Below are 8,091 nucleotides of genomic sequence, written 5' to 3'. Positions count from 1 at the left end.
TCAAATGTCGCGGGAATAAAGCGAATAACCGAGACATAAAAGAAAACCAGAACGAGCTCCGTCACGTTCAGGGGGATGGTAAATTAGTTTGCCCCTCATATGACAGTTGACATTGATATAGCTATAATGTGGTTAGAAGAACTATCTGAAAAACTGTTTATTACAAAAACAAGTACTGTTGGTTGTTAATGTATTTTTTACATAAGCTTACAATAATTTGGTTACATCTGTGGTCTGTCTGTTGGGAATCGCTGTAATACTTAAAACTGTATTTTTCAAATTCCTTAAATACATTTAATTTATTTTTTTCAGTGCCGTTTCAGGTTGTGGGTACCTTAAAAATGGACAGAGCTGGAAATGGGAAGAATATTTTCATTCTTGGACTCTACTAGAGTAGCTTTGTATGATTCACAGTTCAAAATAATCCGTATTTATCTTAAAATGGGTCTCACTTCATCCCTTTGACCAGCCTGGGAATACACTGCACTCACTTAAGCGCTTTGATTCCAGCAGACGTGTTTCAGAAGTGTCTCTATGCTCGGGCGTAGAAATCAGATAAAGTTTCAAAATAAAAGACCCAGAAGATTACATTTCTAAAACACTCCTGATGTGATTTGAAGGCATTGCAGCATCCCACACTCAAACCTAGTGTATCCCCAGTAGGGATGATAATATGTAAGGACGTCTGCTCTTACTGATATCATAAAGAGCAAAAGAACTGATAAGATGGCGTTTGGAGTTTGCGGCTCAAAAGGGTTGCTTGTACATACGTTTTGTCCATGTTTAACGTGGGTTTTGGCCACTGGAACAGAAGATGGATGCAAAAATGTAGGAAAAGCAGATTTGGTCCACATAAAGACGTTACATCCTCTACCTTTGTTGCTCCTTGACAAATCAGATTGTTGAAGTCTCGTGGGAGGAACTGCTGAGTGTTAATTCTCGTCAGAGCTCACTGAAGGAGCTGTGATGAAGAAGTGCCTCTTCTTAATCATCATTATTATTCTAACTTCTTATGATGCGATGTTGAGCAAAGACCCCTTTACTGTGCTACACTACACTGCCAACAGCTGACACGCTCTCTGCTTCCTGTCTTTTATTTTCGTGCCAAATAGTTTTCAGTATTGAGTGTTTTTGTGCCGTATGTGTAGGAAAGCCTTAAAGACGAAGCTATTCGATGTACTGTAATGATGTGCGGTCAATTAAAGGACTTTTGGAAATGGCCAATATCACTCCTTTATTACAGTAATCATCCAGTTTTAATTAACTTGATGTAAATGAGTGTGTAAATGAGTAGCCTTATATTGCTTTTCTTTCACAGGTGTGTTTGGTGTTGAGTAATTTGAAATATTCTGGGGTATTTTTAATGTATATGAACTGCACTGAATCAAAAACCAGATATGAGAATAAGCCCCAAATTTCTCTAAAGACACAAACTGGAGAGTGAGTCAAATTGTGAATGTCTGTTAAGTTAGGAGCCTTTTAAAAAATACTTAAATGACTCATAGGTCAGTGTTAAACGGCTTAACAATCAACAAGTCATTTCTCTGAAACTGGTCGGGTAAAAGGACTGGACTGAAAATAAGTGAAAAGCAGCCAATGTCCAAAGAATAACTTTAAAAGACCACCGGAAAGTCTCGAGAGCCATTGCTCAAGGCCGCTTTAAAAAAAACAATGACAGGAAAGTCAGAGTATAAAGAAATGAGGGGTGGCTCAAGACTTTTGCACAGCACTATAACTCCACCAGTAAATCAAAGCTTACACCTCCCCTTTGCTCATGAACAAGACCCAACGATACAAAAACTCCTCGTCTTGCGAAAGCAACTAATCCCAACCTAGAGTGGATACGCCACACTCAATCCGGCTGAAAACCATCACCTCAACATCTGCTGCTGACCTGACGCCCTGAGTGAGTTAGAGATGATCTACATTTTGATGAAGCCAGAAAGACCACATCACCTGAAAAACCAAACATTCCTCTAAGGAGCATGCCTTAATGTGGCTAAAATTAGTGCAATTTTTATTGCAGTAGGTTTCACGTAAGTAAAAGTAGAAACGTTTATTCAGAAATCTACTCCAGTAAAAAGTACCCCAAAGGTAAAAGGCCACATGATTCCAGTGTAATCTATATGACTATTTTTCTATTGAAATGAGGGGTGTTGTGATTGATTTAAATACTTTAATGTTTCATAGTTCATCTGTGCAAGTGTGCAGCATTCACACTGAGGTATTTCTGCACTGGTGCTCAGCGTTTGTGTGCTAAAGCAGCCACTTGATGGCAGTAGTGCTCTGGTGCATTTACAGAGTCTTAAATGGACTCTGCCAGCCTCTATATGTGTGTGGAGGGTTATTGAGGTCGTGGTGCGCCTGCTACTGATGGGTGTGTGTGGGAGGACAGTAATAGGCTTCCTCAAAAACTAGACTATGTGCTGTTGTTAAAAAAAAAAGGAAAGGAAAGGAAAGGAAGAAAAAAAGAAATAATAAAATCAAAACCCGTCTTGGCACGCTCAGCCTGTCTGATATCCGTGGAGAAATTTCATCAGCCCCGGTGCTGTTGATGCTGTTGTTGTTGTTTTGTCTTGCGTGGTCCTTAATAATGAACAGTATAATGGTGTTGTTTTTCTTCTGAGGTGTCATGACCGCGAGCTGCAGAACAATGCCACACATTTTAATTCAAATGGCGCGGAAGGTCGAGAAGAGGCCGGCTTTTCTGTTCCCTGACATGTCTCTGGAAATTGCAGGGAATTACTGCAGCGCTGACCTGCAGACGTTTCCAATTAGTTGAACAAAGAGAGTCGTGCATGTTGGTCATTACTGCATCTTGCAACTTGATTATTTGACTAATGGGAGGAGGGGGTAAAAATGCAAATAAATGCTGCCAGTTTTTAGTTTTGGTCCCCAAAAGCCACATTAAAACACATTTTGCTGTAAACTAACAGCTTTCTCCTAATTTTCAGGAGTCAAATAAGGCCCTCACACCCCGAAGGTCATTTTTCACCGCCTCACCATCTTAGCATCTTTCTTTTTCCCCTAACCTGCTCCTTTGCTCTTGCTTTGTTCCCTTTAAGCTGAAGAACAAAAGCTAATGTTAATGTACATGCTACAGAGCCTCATCCAGAGCCTATTTTCTTAATTGTACCAATTACCATTGATATTAAAGAGCATTCAGTCCTGGCCAGCTGCTGCCCAGATACAACCTGAAGCTATTTTTAGTTCCCTCGCCTCACTGTGCCGTGACAGAGAGGCGAGACAGACACCCTGAGGAGGAACTGTTGAGTCAAGGTGACGACGGCGCCCGATGTCCACCGAGACTCCTTGAGGGATCAGGGACAAGTGCATGGTCGAGGGTTGCAAATACAGCTACAAGCCTTCAGTAACCCTAACCCTGTGCTATCAGTACAATAGTAGTAAAAATATTGTCCTTCTTTTTATTTTATTTTATTTTTCTGTAAAACACAGAGGTAGGGGTTAGGATTACTGTTGCGTCTCATTATTATGACGACTCCAGAGGGTTAAAGGAGGTTTCCCGGACACATGAATCGAGTTTTGAGCCTCAAAATCTTCTGAAAAGTTCTGGCTTAAATAAACCCGAGTTTAAAAACGAGATCAAAGTGCAGTCTATCCCTAACCCTGAGTGTTGGTGAGAAGCAAAAAAAAGAGAGAAAAGGTTATGTGTCCCCTGATTGCCAAGCAATTTTAAAAGAACCATAAATAAATAAAATCATGTCAGGGTTAGAAAAGATGGTGACTTAGACCTCATGGGATTAAGCATGAACACATTAACCCATAATCTTTGTTGTTCCAGTCCCTTGACTTTCTTGATTTTTGTGGTTGGAAACCATCAGCAGTTTGATTTGTGAGACATGCATCATATGATGTCATCAGAGACTGAATACTGTTTTGAAAATCGCAGTGAAGAAAGTAATGAGAGGATGAGTCACGCTGGCTGTCATTGCTTTAATTTAGGTTTCTTTTTCTCCCCTTTTTCTGCTCTCATATTCTAGTTTCCAGCATTTTAAAATCTGAAGTGTGTGCAGCCAGTGTCCTCCCAGCCTCTTTAAGAGACCATGGACAAATACCCAGTCCTGAAATTTGAGGGTTGCAAATACATTTAGTGCCTCTAACCCTGAGCTATCAGAATTTATGGTTTAGTGTTTGGGTGAGCGTTGCTTCTCATCATTATGATGATTTTACCAAGGAAGCTTACCAGGCTCTCGAAAGTGGTTTTAAGACCCCCATAGAAAGGTGCTAAAACAGATCTGAGTTATTCCCAAACTATTTCTATTTCAGTCCCTTGATTTTCTTCTTTTTAGTGGTTGTAAACCATCAGTGGTGCAATTCACTAGAGAGGCATCGTAGATGCATCAAAGGCTTTGAAAATCAAAATGAAGAAAGTGATCGAATGCTGAGTCACCTTTACTGTTATCGCTTTCTAATTGGCTAGTTTCAGTCTCTCAAACTGATTATACATCATGGGCCACGTCAGAAAAATCTGAATCACAATCTTTATTGTCATTATACAAAAAGTACAAACCAGTGTGGAGTCCCAATCAGTGTGAGTAAGCAGTCTCATTATCTTATTAAAACTTTTTTCTTAGTACAAAAATAAAACAAGAGAATTTCTAACAAAAAACAGTATAAAAATATAAATAAATTTGAGTGCGTGCGTTTGTGTGTGTTGTAGCATTATCGATTGCACAGCTGTTCACAGCTGAAGAGTATTGATTACACAGGTTAGTAAAGAGAGAGGCATACCCTTCTTCCACATAAGGTCCACTTTGATCATTTTGATCAATTAGATATCAGAGATATATAATTATAAACGAACAAGTGCAATTTCAACAGTACGTCTCAGTTTTTCTTCAGAATAGAAAATGAAAGAAATCTGTTTGCATGACTTTGGGTTTAATAGTTATAAACATAAATAAACGTGTAAAATTACAGAAGAAGTTCTGGAAGCTCATTGCTCAGATTGTTCTGTAATTATAAAACAGAGAGTTTTATAATTACAGACAGAAAATGTTGCTTTGGTGTCAAATGACCATGGGGGAGGACTTTAATGGTAGAGGAAGCTGTAGAACTCATGAAAATATAGTTAAGTCCAATATTTATGCCATCCTTCACATTTTCCAAAGCTGTCCAAGAGACCAGACTAGTGTCTTTGTAGGGCATACAGGCCTCCAGGCCTTGTGTTTGACACTCCTGCCTTAGAAGGGTCAAGGACAAATACCAGGTCTCTGTATCCGTATGCTATCAGAACATGCAGGTTCTGGATTTTCCAAAAAACATCTTTTTAAAACATAGAAGTACTGCGGTAGGGTTGCTTCTCATTAACAGTGACGACAGTAAACACCTGAAAGTAATCCCCTCCCCAAAAAAGACCCTAAAATATTTCAGTTAAATCAACTCAAGCTTGACACCAAGCTACAGCGTTGAACTGGAGTGTGTTTGATCATGCTTTATTCTTCCAGTCACTCTTGATTTTTGTAGCTAGAAACCATCAGCAGCGCATTTTTGTATCAGACGCATCAAAGTTCCCCAAAAGTGATCAAAGAGTGACGATTCATCCAAAAATCCATTCATCAAGCCATCCAACCGGGGTCGTAGCACAAAGATTCACTACAACAGTATTTACATGCCTAAACAAGCACACTGCTGATGAACACAGTAAACATTAGACTTCAGAAATGCAGACTTTGATGCACTGAAACCTGAGGAAATTAGATTATATTTGCATTCGACCTCTGTGAGGCACCAGGTCCTTTTAAACCCTGTGGCCTTTTAAAATAAAGCAAGATCTGCTCCTAACTCCTCATCAAATTTCCACACACACAGTATATATATATAAATTTTAGAGGTATGTAAGAGAACGATAATAAGCAAACTTTGAAGGGCGAAGAGAAGAAATAAATTGTTTGGGAATCCTCTAAGGGAATCTTGAGCTGAAACCCTATTTCAGTACCTACTGTACAATGTGCTGAAAGTAGCATATTTTTAGTCCATGACCTTTTAAAGTAAAGTAAGATCTGCTCATTAAATACGTCTTTTGACAAAATTTAGCATAATTTGAAGGACTTTTTAGGCCTGATAAGGGAACAGGTTTTGGCATTTAAGGAAAAGTCTAAAAATTAGTAATGACTGAATGTTGTTGAGATAATAGAAGAAGACAATATCCTTACCAGTTATAAAATATGCTCATAATTTTCACATTTTAATGTGGTTTAATGATACTTAAACATATAATGAGTAACTGCACTCATTTATTCCAAGCCAAAGCCACAGCTACACCATCACGTCTTGTTTTGACTATTTGAGGCTCTCTGAGTTGTACCAGGTAGTGAAACTAGCTGCTGTTGCTGCTGCTTCTGCTACAGTGTTTGCTCACAACAGAAACCTGCAGACTCTTGGCCCTGCGAGGCAAACTGCTGGAGACCACCGAGCTAAATGACTAAACTGTGAAGTGTAACTGAGCAGACAGAAGAGTAGGTCACGGGTTAAAGATGAGCCCGGCGCTGACTCCGTTCCAAAACCCCCCAGACGACCCCCGGTTAGACCTCATGCAGCGATGTGATCGGGACCACCTGAGTCAAGTCTGAGTCAGACTGAAGACCACAGCCAGTCATGTTATTGGCAGGATGTTGCAGACAAAATATCACATGGCTGCATGCCTCTTGTTCTCTTTTTAGACTGAGAAATTTGTGCCTATTTTAGAACACAGGCTCATTTTAGTGCTACACACAAAAAGAAGTCCCATGAGGTGGTGAATTTCCGTATAGTTTGCACCACAGTTCTTTATCGTGAGAAAATTTCATAACAAGAAAATCCCAGTTTCTGTTTGTGTTTGCCATGTGATGCTACACAGAAAACAAACGACGACCAATCTCCAGCAAAAGTAAATAAATAAAAAAAGAAAACTCTTTCAATGCAAAGCAGCACCTCTATAGTCTTTATGTTTGGAGCTCATTTGATCAAACGCAGTACAGTTTCTTTTAAAAAGTCCACCTTGACTCTCTTCCTTTTCTCTAAACACTTAAATATAAAGATGATGACTGTACTAAAACTAAAACTAAAAAGATGAGCATCAAAAATCTTACATGTGTAATTTAAATCACATTTTTGTGTGTTTTACTTTTTTTTTATTGTGCTTCTGACTCTTTTAAGGATTAATTTTAAATTCATTTCCTTCAAAGATGTGTCTATATTAAAGTAATAGAATCATTAATTTATACTAATGTAAACAGTAATTTGTAATAGAATTAGCTCAGCTAGCCATCGGTCTCTTTTATATTGTCATATATATTTACCATCATTTGTTAGTCATTGAAATTAAATTCTGATTCTTCAATTCATCAATTTTATGTACTATTAATAGCTAAATGTTGTATAAATATTAAATCTATTATTTGTAATTATTATTTTACTTTATCTGCTTTTGCTTTAACTACTGGCTGGGTAATAAACTAGCTAACACTTAGCAGAGGCTGTCTGCTTCAGTCAGCTTTATATGTTTGAAATTTTGCAGTATTTTATATGGAAAATGTTTATGAAATTCAGTAAAACATTTGGAAAAAAAATTGAGTAATGATGTGAAAACCTCTTTATTGGGTGTCTGAACACAGCAGCATTTTTCCTGAGTACAAAAAGCAAAATGGGAAAAAACAATTGTGCCCCTTTAAGCAATGTGGCTCATTTGAAAGAGCAAATTTAGTATTGTGGTCTAGACAACCCAAAATGTGATGTCGCCATATGTGGACGTCAGGTCCTAGGAGGTTAAACACGTGTCACCATTCATTTGTCAAATGTTGAAAATAAAGTTAAACATTTATCATATTCATGTATTATTAAAACCTAACTATTATAGAAATGTTAATTAACTCAGTATTTTTAGTCATTATCTGCTAGCTTAACATGGGATTCCCTGAGGCAGCAGCACTTTTTTTCTGTATTAGCTTATAGAGCTAATTTTATCCAGTGCTAACTGAGATGCCCTTTCTGACACAATCCCAAAGGGATTTTTCCCTCATCCTGCGGCTTGGCCAATCAGCTAATCAATAAAAGACACAGGTTGGCTTATTTTGCGTTTATGCGGTGTTG

The sequence above is a fragment of the Copadichromis virginalis genome, linkage group LG23 (assembly GCF_057382275.1).
Source record: "Copadichromis virginalis isolate Kocher_CV1m ecotype Utaka linkage group LG23, C_Virginalis_male_GT1.1, whole genome shotgun sequence".
NCBI classification, from domain to species: Eukaryota; Metazoa; Chordata; class Actinopteri; order Cichliformes; family Cichlidae; genus Copadichromis; species Copadichromis virginalis.
The sequence above is the reverse complement of the archived record's forward strand: the minus strand, read 5'-3'. Positions refer to the sequence as shown.